At 52.0% G+C, this 15,613-nt stretch overlaps 1 pseudogene; it reads right to left on the minus strand.

Moving 5' to 3' along the window:
- Positions 1-5,652: 5,652 nt before the first annotated feature.
- On the minus strand, positions 5,653-5,796 carry LOC118670426 (annotated as a pseudogene).
- Between the last annotated feature and the right edge of the window lie 9,817 nt (positions 5,797-15,613).

Genomic DNA, 15,613 nt, shown 5'->3' on the forward strand with positions numbered 1-15,613 from the left:
GACCCCACATATGCATGAATTTCGTGCACTGGGCCTCTAGTATAATATATTATTTGTGTAATAAGAAAACATGGTCTCATCTCCAGTCTTGGAGGTGAGGTGTCTTTAGCCCTATGTCAAGCTCAGGTGACAGGAAGGGATTCCAGTGCAGCACTGAGGGTTTGGGGTGATTCTGGGGTTTTGTCTGGACTTGAGGTTAGAATGGACTTCACCAGAGACCCGGGGACCCTTCCCAGAAGCCTAAACTTTTTGGTTCTTTCCAGAAGGTGGTGAGGTGAGGACGCTCTACACTTCACATGTACAGAATATGTAAGAGCACAGCCTGGCTGAGCTGCCCTCCGGAGACGCGCTGTGGGGCGAGTGAAGAGGGCCCAGCGGCCCAGCAGGGGAGGGGGGTTGCGGGGGGGGGGGGGGAGGCGGAAGCAAACAGACAGCCGCTCAACAACGTGAGCCTGATCCTTTTTAAAACAATTTTAAATAACACCCAATGCGATCATATCATGAGTAAACGATGCTATAAATAGCATATCTTGTTATTCCTAAAATACCCAAACCAGCCCACATTTCTAAGGGGAGTTTTGAAATGTAAAACAATGATTCTTAAGGCACGACAAATCCAAATATGAACAGAAACAGCACAGAGGCCGAAATAGAAAACCGGAGCTGAGCCCCACGCTGCTTGCCCCAGCCCTTCATCCAGGCCCAGTGTCTTTGGTCCTCAGGGGGGGTCACATCGCTGTGAAGGGCGGGGGTGGTGCTGGAGGGAGGGCCCGGGGGTCTAGAGCCTAGTGCCTGGCACAAGGTCTGCATTCTATGACCCGCGACTGCCACGATCACAGGCTGGTGGCCTCCACGTAGTTGTCTCCCTCTGTACTCAGGTCAGTTTGCAATAGGCGTATTCATTTTAGAATCAGAAAAGAGAAAAAGACCGTCATGAAACAAAGAAAGGTGAGGGCTGATAGGTGACGACTGATCTCAGGGAGCAAAGGAGCCAGAGATGCTTTGTCGATGCCACAGCTGGGGGGTCTGGAATTTAACCTGCAGTTAGCGAGGCTGAGAGAGGGAGGTGGGCGCACCCACAGGTTTCCTGACTCAGAATTTCCTGCCTTTGAGCCCATCCACCTGTCCCCAGTTTACAGATCGAAGGGAAACCCCAGGGTCCCAACCCCCTGCACACACGCCCACTCCTGTGAGCAGACCTGCAGGGAGGGCTGGGGCTGGGGGTTTACCGGAGCTGCCCAGCCTCCCCCTCACAGCTATTTCAGTTTGGGATGGTGAGAAAGTTCTGGAGATGGATAGCAGTCATGGTTGCACAACAATGTGAATGTACGTAACACCACTGAACAGTACACTTGAAAATGGGTGAGGTAAATAAGTACATTTCATGTTATTTATATCTTACCACAGTGAGGTAAGGACCATTAAACATCTCCCAGTGCAGAGACCATTTTCCTTGTTTTGCAGAGAAATAAATTGAGGCTCAGAGAGGCGAAAAAGGGTCATTTCTTTTATAATCATTTAAAAAAAATCTCTATTATTGAAGGTATCATGTATGTCTCCTTTTTCCCCCCACATTGATCCCTTCTAGCACCTCCTGTCCCCCCCCCCCCCATGCCTTCACCACACCATTGTCTGTGTCATGGGTTATGCATATATGCATGCAAGTTCTTTGGTTGATCTCTTCTCACCCACCCACCTACCCCCTTAAATCTTTTTTGATACCTGAAGTATAGCAGGCATTCTTGAATTTAAACATTACAGATAAAGTGAAACCCCCTGCAGACCACCCTCCTTAACCACATCCCCTCTCAGGGGGTAACCACGGCAAAATCATTTGGTGTGAATTCTTCTAGATCTTTTTTTAGATTTACAGAAATGGAACCATTCTGTACCAATTTTAGAACTTACCCTTAACACTTACTTATTCTATTTCTTAGAGATCTCTCCATTTCAGTTCATATGAGCTACCTCCTTCTTCGAAACAGCTGTGCAGTAAGTCTTAGAATGCACGGAGTTACGCCCTATGTGTTAATCACTCCCCCGACTCTTGGACACTTAGGTTGTGTTCAGTTGTTTGGCTATTTAGACCAGTGATGGCGAACCTATGACACTCATTTTTTTTGGTTGATTTTTCTTTGTTAAATGGCATTTAAGTATATAAAATAAATATCAAAAATATACATCTTTGTTTTACTATGGCTGCAAATATCAAAAAATTTCTATATGTGACACGGCACCAGAGTTAAGTTAGGGTTTTTCAAAATGCTGACACACCGAGCTCAAAAGGTTCGCCATCACTGATTTAGACCATCCAGCATAAATTCTTCTTCGTACACATGTAGAAGAGGTTCTTTAGGAAATAGTTATTACTTATTTATTTATTAAGGTTGCAAACACATATAAATGAAAGCCAATACAATGGTTGGCATTTATTGGTGCTCAGGGAATGCTGAATATTTCCCCCTCATCATCTCTCATGTTGTTCCTCCCCCAGTCAACCCTGTGAGGAAGTCCAGTCACTATCCTCAGATGAGGGAAAGGTCCAGAAACTGGGAGTAATTTGCCCTGGATCACAGACCCCGGGGCCTTCAAGTGGGCTGGTCTGAGAGAGGGAGGTGGTGGGACCACCAACCTGAGTTTGTGGTCTCCTGGAGATCCCGTTCCCACTGGGTCCCCGATCTAACATAGGTCTGGAGTGTTATGGGCACTAGCAAAAGCTTGCCCCCCCCCCCAATATTTTTATTGATTTCAGAGATGAAGGGAGAAGTAAAGAGAGATAGAAACATCAATGATGACAGAGAATCATCGACTGCCTCCTGCACGCCCCTCACTGGGGATTGAGCCTGCAACCCAGGCATGTGCGCTGATCAGGAATCAAACTGTGGCCTCCTGGTTCCTAGGTTAATGCCCAACCACTGAGCCATGCCAGGTGGGTACAAATGCTTTTTGAATGGGCAAATGGAGGAGTGGATAGGGTGTGGAGCCCTCTGCAGCCAGCCTGTGTTCACTCCTGTTTTTCACTGTGCTACTTGCTGCCCCTGCCCCATCAGGAAGGAGAGTCAGATGCTACCAGTCTCTCCAATCTCATTCTCAGCCAACTCACAGCATGTGCCTCAGCGTTGCCCACTGGAGGGTGGTCTCTCCACTGGACCCCGGAGCCCCTGCCCTGACACAGCCCCCGTTCCCAGACACTGACCAGACACCCGGGGCCTTCAACACTCAGCCCAGCCCAGGTATCCCCAGAGTGCTTATCCTCCTCTGCTATATACTTACTTTCTTTTTTAAAGTTTAAATGGCCATTATTCTCTTTGAAAATGCTACCCTGGCCCGGCCGGCGTGGCTTAGTGGTTGAGCGTTGACGTGTGAACCAGGAGGTCACGATTTGATTCCTGGTCAGGGCACATGCCCCGGTTGCAGGCTCAATCCTCAGTGAGGGGCGTGCAGGAGGCAGCCGATTGATGATTTTCTCTCATCATTGATGTTTCTATCTCTCTCTCCTGCTCCCTTCCTCTCTGAAATTGATAATAATATATTTTTTAAAAAAGAAAATGCTACCCTGTGCCTGTTCCATACAGATGAAGAGGCCTACGGGCAGAGAGGTCACGTGACTTGCCCAGGGTCCCAGCCAGCGAGACAGCAGTCACACCCGGTGGGTATAGGCCAATGTCCTTCCTGCTACACTCAGACAATGTCTGAGATAAACCTGGAGGCTCACTTGTTATCAAATGGGAGTCCCACCGGATCCAGAGCTGGGAGTAACAGTCACCATTTGTTTCCTGATACCAGCTCTGCCCCCAGAACCACGAAGAATAAATCCCATCCCCCACTCAAGCCGTGGGTTCAAGTGCCTGAGTGGTCAAGGCTGCAGTTACTAGGTTCAGTGGACCTTCTCATCCCCTGAGTCCCCAGGGCTCCGTCTGGTCTTCTCCATTCTAAGAAATCAGAGGATTGTCTATGAAGATGCCTTTTTATTCTTTGAACTTGAATCTTTCACTTTAATCTGTTAATCTACCTCTTTAATGGCATTACATGAGGTTTATAATCATACTGAGAATTTATTAATTTTTCTATTCCTTGGATGGCCAAAGAGGTAGAGTGGAAGTCATCCATTTTATTAGGAAATGGAGCCCTTAAAAAAAGTCTTTGAACTTTCCTTTTCCTGCCTTCTGCTATCATTTCCTGCCCCTAGATTGCAAACAAAGGTGAGTACAGAAACACACGGAAAAATGTGACGATGAACTAATATTTACAAAACCAAAAGCATGTGTTCAAAACAGATTCTGGACTCTTCAGAATATAAACATACTTTGTGAATTCACATTTTAATGCCTATTTGCAATGTTACCAATCTTTACATGCAGTGGGGGGAAAACTATATGGAAATTGATTGAATCATCACTTGAGTAGAAAACAATGATAAAGTGTGAAATACAGATAAAGTTCATTAAAAATTGATACTAATTTGTTTATAAAAATAAGACTTGCTAAATAAATCTAGAGTAATTCATTTTGAATTGGAAACTATTGTCTTTCTGTTGCGTAATAACTACCTTATCTTGAAAAATAGCTTGGTCAAACAATAAAGTATATTGTTATCTTAAAAAAGAAAAAATAGAAGTATGTACACACGTCACGACGTGGATGAACCTTGAAAACATTATGCTAAGTGAAAGAAGCCAGACACAAAAAGGACAAATATAGTATGTTTCCTTTTATATGAATCGTCCAGAATAGGCAAATCCATATAGAGGGAAAATAGATTAGTGGTTGCCAGGGACTAGGAAGACGAGAAAGGAAAGTGACTGCTAATGGGCGTGGGGTTTATTTTGGGGGTGATGAAAATGTTCTGGAATTAGATATGGATGCACAATTTTGTGAATATGCTAAAAATGCTAAATTATACACTACAAAATGTGTGAATGTTATGTTATGTGAATGATATCTCAATAAAAACAAATAAAGAGAAGTATATCACAGTATAGAAGTGTCACCCCGAAGGGGAAGCAGGGTGCGGACAGGTATGTCTCTGTGGGGCGGCCTCCCAGAGAGGAGGCACCATCCAAGCCTGAATTTAAAGGACAGTGGGGTTCATCAGACTGTGGGAAGGAAGGGCTTTCTAAGCAGAGGGAACAGCATGCGCAGAGACTGCTCTCAAAGACAGGAAATAGTGTGTTGTACTCTGGTCACCTCCAGTCCTCTGGTCGCTATGGGCATAAATCTTGGTGCCTAAACTCAGAGTCATGTTTTATTAGTCATTTCTCACTGTGAGCCCCATTCCTCCAGGCTGCACAAAAGTTCTGTGAGATGCTCCCGGGTCCTATACTTGGTCAAAACTCGAGGTCAGCCACCAGTTTCCATAGTTTAGTACGGAGATGCCTTTGTCCCCATCCTCTCCCTGCCTCTGTGCTAGGCCAGGAACCCAGTGCGGATGTTCCCATGCCTGATGCACCGTGGGAGCCACGCCTCCCAGCGTCTTCTTGTCTCTACACACCCTTCCCAGAAGCAGGGTGGGGCTCCTGCTGCAGAGGCCTCCCATCTCCTGCCGGAAGAATCGCTTTCTGGTCTCAGAGCAGTTGATGTAGGGGATGGACATTTGTAAACCACTTCCTTTAGCTCTTCTGTAAACTCCCCAAATGGCCCTCAAATTTTCTCCAGGGGTGAGCGTGAACGCAGGCGCCCCTGCCACAAATTATGCAGAAGAGTTTCCCACATTCGGGGAAATTGCAGGGGTCAGCACATCCGAGTGCAAGGGATAAGACTCACCTGGGAAAACCACCTTCACGATCAGGTAAGTATGTCCTCAATTTTTGAGCAAAGACCCAGCAAGACTATCAGACTACTCCTGCTTGAATGGGAGGAAGAAAAAGGAGATGCCATAAAGAAAAAAAAGAAAACATTAATATTCCAAAGGATCCAGCGTTATAAGGGGTCAGTGTCTGATTGATGGGCTCAGTAAGGCCACCTCAAGGGTGCAGGGCCCACTTGAGGGTCCCTCTGAGTAGGAACGTTTGGCTTCCCAGGTCCAAGAGCACCAAGAGGACAGCCAGGCAGAGCAGGTGAAAATGGCAGGACGCCCAGCAGGAGGCTGGCCTGTTACCTTGGCCCTTTGTCGGGTTGGGTGGCGGGAGCCATTGGAAGGGTCAGTGGTAGCAGGAGCTGTCAGCCTCAGGACGGACAGGGGACAGGACAGCGAGGGTTTGCAGGTGGCAGGTGGGGCCGGAGCTTCCTCCGAGGAAGAGGGGGTCGGGAGAGTGAAGCTGGATCTCCAAGCTGTTCCCACACACACGTGATGGGGGGAGAGCAGGGAGAACCAGAACACAGAGGTGAAAACAGTTGCGGGGTCAGCTGGCCAGGTCACCCACGTTACTTTGTGGGGAGGATGTTTATTTAAGGAAAATCACTATGTTTACTCAAAGCTTTGGGCTGCAGCCCTTGGGTGGAATTATCAGTGAAAGCTGGGCTGTTAATCAATGGGGGGAGGGCCTGGTGACAGCCTTCTTTTCAGGGAGAGTGGGAGGGACAGAGAGGAGGGGGAGGATGGGAGAAAAGGGGGTGGCCGGGGCCCAGCCCTGTGGGAATAACTCTGATCTCAGGAGCCGGAAGGTCGCGTGGGAAGTGGCCTTGAGGTGGCGCCAGGGGTGGGAGGGGAGCAGAGAGTGGCGTTTCCATGGCACAGGAGTCATGGGACAGAGCTGGACGGAAATCACACTTGGGGATGCTCCCTGGCCAAGGCCAGGTTGCCCGAGGAGGAAGGATAAACTTCCTGGATGGACACCCAGACGCCAAGCCCTGTGGGAGAGGGCAGGGGTGGGGGCTGTGGTGTTGTGGGGCAGTGGGGTCTCTCCAGGCCATTGCCAGAACCTTGGACAAAGCCTGGACAGAGCATGTGTGCTGCGTCAGGAGCGGGAGGGGGGCTGGGCCAGAGGCATGGCCCTCAGTGACTTCCCATTTGCCCTCAACGCCACTCAGCAGCCAGCTGGGTGAAGAGAGGGCTGTGTGCTGGCCCCACTGGTGAGCAGGCTGGGCAGTGGATAGGAGCTGATAGGGTGCTGCATGAGCCATGCACAGGCTTGAGAGGAGCCTCAGGGCTGGGAGGGCAGCCGGTCAGAGAGAGGACAGATGGAGGAGATGCCCAGCATGTGTGCCCGGGGCCTGGCAACTGAGGCCACGTCCCCTGAGCATGGCATGGCAGAAGATCTCTTTATAGGGGACTCAGGACAGAGCAGGGCTGCTCTCACTGGCCATCTGATCTATAGTTTGGGACAACTACCCCGTGAGAACATAAGAAGTGATGGAAGGAAGAAAGGAAGGAAGGGAGGGAGGAGGGAAGCGAGAGAGGAGGGAGGGAGGGAGGGAGGAAGGGAGGGAGGGAGGAGGGAAGGGAGTCAAGGAGGAAGGACCTCTCCTAATGATGGCATCAGTAGCGGCTACCTCATCATGGTGTGGGAGAAGGTACATGTAAAACACCAGGCCCAGGACACACTAAGTGCTTGGTAAATGCCCCTGGTTATGGTTATGACTGCTTTTCTTACATCCAGGCTCTCCTCTTCCCTCGCCCACACTCCACCCACTCCCCACAGGCTATAGAACAACCAATTATGGGAACATTCGACTCGCTGCCACGGGTTCACAGGGCCTCAGGGCCCTTTTCCACCACTTTAGTTGTGTTATCTTGGGCTACCTACTTAACCTCTCTGTGCCTCAGTTTCCTTATGTGCAAAACGAGGATGGTAAGGGTATCTTATAGTATCATAAGGATGAAGAGATTAGCACACGTAAAGTATTTAGCATAGGGCGTTGGCCCAGAGCAAACACGAGATGACGGTTACTGTGGTGGCGGTGGAGGGCGGGGCTGGGGGATTGGTCCTACCTGTGCTCCAAGGTGAGGTTCCCCATGCGTGGATCTGCCAGGCTGGGCAGTGGGGCCGCAGGCAGCGGCCAGACTCTGCCCTGCAGGACGTGGAGTGGCGATAACATCAGCTCTCACTGAGCCTGGAGACGAAGCTGCAGGAGGCTACTCGAGGTGGGATTTGTGTTCCAGCTCTGGGCTGGCAAGAACGGAAGAAGATCCCTGCAGCCTCCCACCCTCCATTCTCCCGACTTCCTGGGCAGATCCCGCATCTCAACCATGAAAGGTCATGACAGGTAAAGCCAGGCGATCTCTTCAGATAGCAGGCCCCCGAGATGCTTCCTGCTCCATGAAGCAGTTTCTTTTACAAGAATACAGAAAGGGAATCAAGCAACCGACCTGCCCCTTCTGTGCATCTTAAAAACCATACAAACATCATGAAATGGGGTTAAGCATCTGGTCAGGTGTCCTTTGAGGGAACGGAGAACTGGATTCTGTTCTTTTTAAGGGAAGGGGCGCCTCTCAAGGAGTTTTCTGTGGTGGCGCGTTGGCAGTTGGCAGGTGGGGGAGGGCAGCCAACGGGGCCCATCTGGCTGGGCGGAGGGGTGAAGGAAGAGGCGTGGGTGTTTCTTGTCTATCACCACCTGCAATCTCACCACCACTCCGTGTGTGGCCCCGTCCTGGCGCGCCCGCCCTCACTGGCACACTGGACTCCAGTAGGTGGAAATATTGGAAGATTCCTCACTTGCTCTCTCACTTTTGTTGTCTCTTCCTGGATTAACCCCAATCTTAGATTCCCCCAAATAGAGCCTGAATGAGGACTTGGGTGCAGGTAATTTACGTGGAAGGTGATCCTGGGAGTGAAGGATGGGGAAAGCGAGATGGGAAAGGAGGAAAAGCCCGTAGACGGGCGTGTTATCAAGCTGACCCCTGGGAAGCGGGGCTCAGCTCCCCTGGAAGCACCTGAGAAGTCTTCAGCAGGCTAGCCAGAATTTCCACCCCCTGGCTCCGTCCCCCACTGCTGGGAATGAACTTCTGCTGCTGGCCTAGGCTCTCCTGTGGACCCTGCTGGCACCTGCAGTGTGGGAGAGAGAGCCTTGGGACAGGAGCTAGAGGCAGGGGCAGGCTGGTGGGGCAGTGTCCGCTGCAGCTGTGGGGGGAGCAGAATGGCCCAGGCCCTGCAGGATGGGCACCAGAAGCCGTCCTATGCCCCTAAGGGCACTGTTCATCTTGGTGATCCTAGTAAATGCTTAGGAATGACCAGGCCACCAGGGTACAGAGAGCCCAGTGACCCAGCAATGGTGGGGTCTCCAGCTGAGAACTCTAGACTCCTGACTTTCCCTCCAGTGTGGCTGGGGGATCTCCTCCCTGCTACCCATTCCCTAGCTACTCATCAGCTCAGAGCCTCTTCAGAAACTAGACTCCACGGAATGAAGGAACTGGACACTTTCCAGGGATCAGGCACAAGGAGGAAGTAGAATTGCTGAATCAGATAGTAAACCCCAACTACAGAGTCTTTCCATGCAAGATTCAAATTCTAGGAAGAGTGTCTGATTGGCCTTACTCAAGTCATGTGAACACTCCATGGCCAGGAAAGAGTGAGGCACTTTGGTGGACAGTCCTACAACACAATCCAATGGGAGAAGAGTGTTCCTCAAAGCAAAGTTGGGGTGCTGTTACCAGCAGAAGTGTTGGTGGATGAGGGCAGCCTAGAACTGCAGGCTATAACATTGGGAATAACAACTAACCTTTCCACTCCATGGAGTTGTGCGGCTCCCACAAAATCATGTGTGTGGCAGAACTTTAAAAAATATGAGATGCCCTCAAAATAGATATTTATGAGACCAGAGGCGGTCAACTGGAAAGAAGGAACTGACCATGGTGCCAGGATGCAGCCAGCTGTTCCTCTGAGCACTTTGAGACCTGGGCTGCCCTGGCCTGCACCCAGGAATTCTGTCCCCACCCTTATACAGGAGCCACCTCTCAGATGTGATGACTCCTTGAGCCATATCCTCATGACCAGCTTCTTCCTTCTTTGGACACCAACTATAAACCAGGTCCTTGAGTCTCCAGAATAAGACCTCCTTGCCTTCAAGAAGCAAACAGTCTAGAGATAAATGAGGAGCTATTTCTATAACAGTCAAGTGTGATGGCTTCTAGAACTCAGGCAAGCAATAGGCACTCAGGTACCGGAGAGGAGGGAGAAAGGGCCTGCTGATGCACTTATCCAACCAGAATTTAGGACGGGGCCCCTGCAAGCTTGGCTCTACATTAGGTGTAGGATTCGTAGTGAACAATGCAGCCTCTTCCTACCTCGCCTGGGCAGTCCAACCTATGCCTCCACTGCCGCCTGAGCCAGGACCTGCCCTCTCGGCTGCCTGCACCTGCTAGGAACGCCCAGGAAGTGCAACCCCTCATCCAGCCTGTTCTGACACCCCTGGCCAGAGTGAGCACTTGAAGCTTCTAAAGCTGTGTTAGCCCGGGCCCTCGGAGGGACAGACACCAACACAGGATTGGACACACAAGGTTTTACCTGGGGACATACCAATGAGAGAAAAAGAGGAGAGGGAGCCAGAAAGGTTGGGAGGGCCATCCAATGTCGATGCAAGTCTTACTGTGAGGGAAGGGCAGAGGGAGGTTGGGTGAAAGCAACTAGACTGTCCTGCCATTTCAGGAAGGCCCGGCAAGGCTGTCGGGTCCTCAGCAGATAGAGGGGTCTGCTGTCTTCCGGAACTGGTTGACCCCGTTCCTCTGTGACCCTGTCACTGACTGGGAGCAGTCGGAGAGAAGTGTGGCCTCAGCTGAGATGGACGTCAGAACACAGCAGCGGGAGCACGCAGTTTAACTCCATTCCCGTCGCTGCGGGTCTGCGAGGCTCATTCTCATTGGGCTTCTCAGGGCACTGGGCTCTTCAAATCACACCCCCAGTTTGGTGCTTAAGCAAAGACCATCTTCTGCACTCGCAAGTTCTTTTAGGTGTCTCTTGCCTTCTCCACTGGCCTGTGAGCTGCTGAGGGCCAGGGTGGCATCCTAATTCCTCATTCATCCATCTGTCTATTCATCCATTTATTTTTTTCAATGCATATCCACCCATTTCCCTGGTCACCAAGGGCACAGGGGTGAATAAGGTGCCCCTCAAGAGCCTAGAGAAGGGAGAGTCATTACATACAGGGAGTTTCTAGATAAAGGTCAAGCGGGTTTCTATTTCCCCTTTCCCCAGGCCAGGAGGGATTTTCTACCACACTGAGCCCGCAGTTGTCTCCCAGGCACATCTCCTGCCCTGGGGACATGAGTCAGCCCAGGTCGGGAAGATGCTCAGCCCCGCAGGCCCCGTGATGACACAGCCCCCGGATTCTCCCGGGGAACCTGCTTCACGCCACTTCCCTGCACCCTGGGAGCAAGTAAAGAAACATGGAGGGCAGCCTTTCTTCAAAGGAGAAAGGGGCACCGCCCTGCTCCCTGCAGGTCAGTGAGCTCCCTGAAATGCCAGGAAACCAATCTCTTTTCTTGAAAGCCTTTCAGGAGTTTTCTCTTCTCTCTCCACAGAGGAATAAAGAAAAATGTGCAGAGTGAGTGTGGGATTGCAGACAAAAGAAAGGAAGCAGTAAGCATTAAGGTCTTCCTCCCCATCGAGTTGGGCTCTGTGCTAAGTGCTTTCTTTGCAGACCCTGGGCGAAGTGCTCCCCCCCACCTCCCCCAGCCCAGCCGGAAGTCCCATTTTCAGGAGGAGAGGCCGAGGCTCCACTAGGCATGGTGAGGGCCTTGCCCAAGCTCACACCGCTCGTGGCGGGGGGGGGGGGGGGGGGGGGGGGGGGGAGTTGAGGTCTGACCCCAGGATGTTTCACCCTCAGAGCCTGTGCTCTTAACTACCTACCACTGCCCATGAGGTACCTTCCTCTGTGGTTTCTCTTTAGCTTTGCAGATGGAGTGTGACCTCAGCCATTGACAGGGGTCGGGACGTGTAAGCAGAGCACAGTGTGTGGGCAATTTCTATTGGTGTCAGCCCCCCATCTGTAGCCCCTGTCACATGTAGCTGGCCCTTACACACAGCATCCCCATGTCCATAGGCTGGGGAGCCATTGGCAGAATCAGGGTGCTGACACCAACAGAAGTGATGAATCACATCCCTTGCAGCTTTGTGTAGGGTGAATATGGGTCCAAACTCATAGAAAGCTATTACCTCATTTTATCTAAAAAAAAAAAAAAAAGTTCTAAGAGTGAGAGGACAAAAGAACCAGTATAGTCACTATATCAAGAGGGGAACAGAGGTGCAGAGCTTCTGGCTGACTTGTCCAACTTTGCAGGCTCCGGGAAAGATCTAATGGAGTCCATCCTTGTCTCCTGCGGAGGCCTGGTGCTGTCTTCTTTTGCCTCTTTGTAATGTGTTCTCTGGGGAGGTCTCAGCCCTGCTCTTCCGACCAGGCCACTAACCCAGGATGATGCTTCACTGAGTCAGCGGCGGCGATCTCCCGGGTGGGGGTGTTCAGTGGGGGGTGCAGCCTTTTTCTGACACAGTTAGGACACGGGAGGGCAGCCTGTGGCTGGTGCCAGTGACACATGGTAGGCCACGCGGCCTGACCCCTCCAGGTCTGGAAAAGCAGCATGTGGGCGGGAGGGAGGTTGCTGCTAAGACCCAGGGCTCCTAGAACCTGTCTGCCCCGCCAGTATCACCCCTGGAAACGTGAGGGACCCATTTACCGTTAGCCCTTGTGACTCAGCTCGCCTTCACAGCTGCCCTGGATGCTAGTTTTAACCTGACTGCGCCTGCATGAGGCAGGGACGCGTTTACCTGGACAAGCTCTCCTTCCCAGTATCTCGAAGCGTCTCTGCCCTGGACACCTTCCCCCTGTGCGAACCTGGGAGACAAAAGCTGGGTCTTCGCAGGAAGTGAATGCCAAGCAACCCATCTGCAAACTGACCTCCCTCCGCTCCTGACTCACGCCCTGTCTGTGTTTTGTCTTTGGATGGCTCCTGGCCCCCCGTCCGGCTGGCATCTCCAGGCCAGGGATGAAGGCGGCCCCAGAGGCCGAGGGTTATGAGATGGAGGCTTCCACACAGGCTGGAAACTGCCCGACCCCTTTCCATCCGCTAGCTAAGCCTCTTCCTCCCCCCACGCCAGCTCCTCTTCATGTCCCCCAAGGCAGATGGACAAGCACCCCGTCTGTTTGGCGATGGCTGGCCCAGACAGCGAGTTCTGTTCCTTCTCCATCTGGCTCCCGGTGAACTTTCTTCTGGGCTCCTTCCAGCCCCGCCGGCAGCTCCCCTGCCAGGAGGAGCCGGTGCCAGGGAGAGCAGAGGACGCCTCCCGTTTGTGCATGTGGAGCCTTCATTAGCACATCCCCGGAGTGGCATTTGCAGCCTCTGTCACAGCCACTGCCTTCGAGCAGCACGCAGTCTTCACTCCCAGACGCTCCCCCGTCTTGAAAGAGCTGACGAGCCCGTGTCTGTGTGTTGCCTGGGTGCCCTCGGAAAGTCACGTCACTGTTGTTACTTACAGAGATGAGGTTTCTCTGTGCCCTGCTCACTCAATGGCACATATAAGTGGCCTGACCCAGCTACCCTCCATCTCCCTTCTGATCTTTGGCACAAGAAAGAGCTGCTTCTAATCCACGGAGGACCCGGGAGGAGAGCATGGTGAAGAGGGGGTGGAGGTAGAGATCAGGAGACTTGGGTCCTAGTAATGGCTCTGCCAATGGTTAGGTGTGTGACGTTGGGCAAGACAACATTTCCAAAGGCCACTTTCTTCACCTACAACTAAGGGGGTTGGCATTGACACAGGCTACGGGATCTTAGAGCTCATCCAGACTTCCCTTCATTGTACAGATAAGGAGACTGAGGTGTAGAGGGGCCATTCAACCCACCAAGGCCCTACAGCTAGGTGATGTGAAGACTTGAACCCTCAGGGCAGGCTTTCTGCCTCCCGGTTTGGGTGGGAGTAGGTGGAAGAAGGAAGAGTTTCAGGAGAGCAAGGTCCTGGTGAAGGAACCCCATGCTTTGTGGCTGGAGGGATGACTTTCCCTTCACGTCAAAGATTGCAGAGCTAGAATGGAGGTTCTCACCTACGGGCTCTTTTGCCCTCCAGGGGACATTGGCCAAATGTCTGGAGACAGTTTTGGGTGTTAAGACTGGGGCAGGAGGGTGGGGGGCATTTGGTGAGTAGAGGCCAGGATGCTACAAGCACAGGACAGAGAATGACCCAGCCCAGAAAGTCAACGGTGCAGAGGTTGAGACCCCCCAGTCGGACGCCAGCCCCCTTCTCTACGGCCACCTTTCTTAGTGCTGTGCACATTTTTGCTTTCTTACCTTCAGCCTCAAAGGAACTCTTTTTGCTATTGATGCTGACTTTGAAAATGATTTTTTTCTTGAATATAAAAATCATCCATTCTCATTTGAGAGAATCTAGAATATTCAGAAAGGTTAAAAAAAATCAATCCAACCACACAGACGATGACACAGCCCCTGTTACCAGCAGAAGTGTTGGTGGATAAGAGCTAACTAGTAAGAATATTTTGGTATTTAGTCATTTTTCCAGATGATCTGAGAGTCATCAGGCAGGTGCATAGAGCCTGTGGTCTGAGTGGCCCCAGGCAAGGCGTCTCCCTAAAGGGAAGTCACAGAGCACAAGCTGGCTCCTTGGCCGTGGGAGCCTCTGGCCTGTGGTGGGTGAGCTGCTGGGGAGACGGTGGACAAGGAGTGTGCAGTCTGAGGTCTCAGGAGGAAGTCACGTCTCTTGGGTCTCTTGGTCGGGTGCTTCTCGACGCTTTGTGCTGAGTGTACTACACACGGCCAGCGCCGGGCGGCTCACTCTGCAGACGGCTGTCTGCTGGAGGCCCAGCGTCCTCCTTCTCTTTGGCAGGGGCTGGTCAGCTGGCCTGAGCAGGGAGGGCAGGGGCCGAGCTCACCAGAGGAGGGCACCTCTCTCCTCGCGACCACCCCTTCCTTCCTTCCCATCAGGCACAGCCCTGCTCTCCAAGCTACGGACGTTTTATCAGCCTCTTGCAAGGAGTTCTCTTCTTTTGTGGTGGGGCAGCCCACATACAGGCTCTAGGTCAGGGTTAGCATTGTCTCAAGCCCAGCTCTTCCCATGAAATGATCTTGAGCAAGTCGCTTGCCCGCTCAGAGCTTCGGTTTCTCCACCTACAAATCCGTGGATGACACCCAGCCTCCCGGGGCTGGGATGAGAATCGCATGGATGACAAAGGGAAACTAACATAGGTGCTCAAATCTCTCTCTCCTCCTTTCCGGTGGGAGGCTGGTGGGAAAACATGTGGGAGAGGGAGGTGGGCTGGAGGGGGGAGGGGGGGACTGGGAGGGCCAGGCAAGGAGTGGCCCCTTCCCTCCTGTTTGTTTTTCCCCCTGGAGCCCTGGTGGAGGGAAATCCCTGCGCTGGTTGCTGGCAGCCTTGCTCACACACATTCATCATTCACGCTGATGAAACCTCTGTGTGGGCTCAGTCAGCTTCACTCCCTTTCCCTGAGGCAGTGGAGTACAGTGGTTAGCACGGGCTTTGGCCTGCCTGGTACACAGGTGCCACCATTGTGTGGCCTCGGCCAGGGGCTCAATTTGAGAGCCTCAGTTTTCTCTTCTGTAAAGTGGGGATACTGATCTCTGCTAGGGCAGTCTGTGTGATTACATTAGATCCTGCACAGGTTGCGCTCGGCTCGTGGACTGGTATATAGGACTAGCATTCATGTTTGTGGCGGGTGTGCTCATCCCTAGCCACACACTGTGTCCGGGTCTGGGCTGCCTGTCTTGGAGACATGC

The sequence above is a fragment of the Myotis myotis genome, unplaced genomic scaffold (genome assembly GCF_014108235.1).
Source record: "Myotis myotis isolate mMyoMyo1 unplaced genomic scaffold, mMyoMyo1.p scaffold_m19_p_15, whole genome shotgun sequence".
Taxonomy (NCBI): Eukaryota; Metazoa; Chordata; class Mammalia; order Chiroptera; family Vespertilionidae; genus Myotis; species Myotis myotis.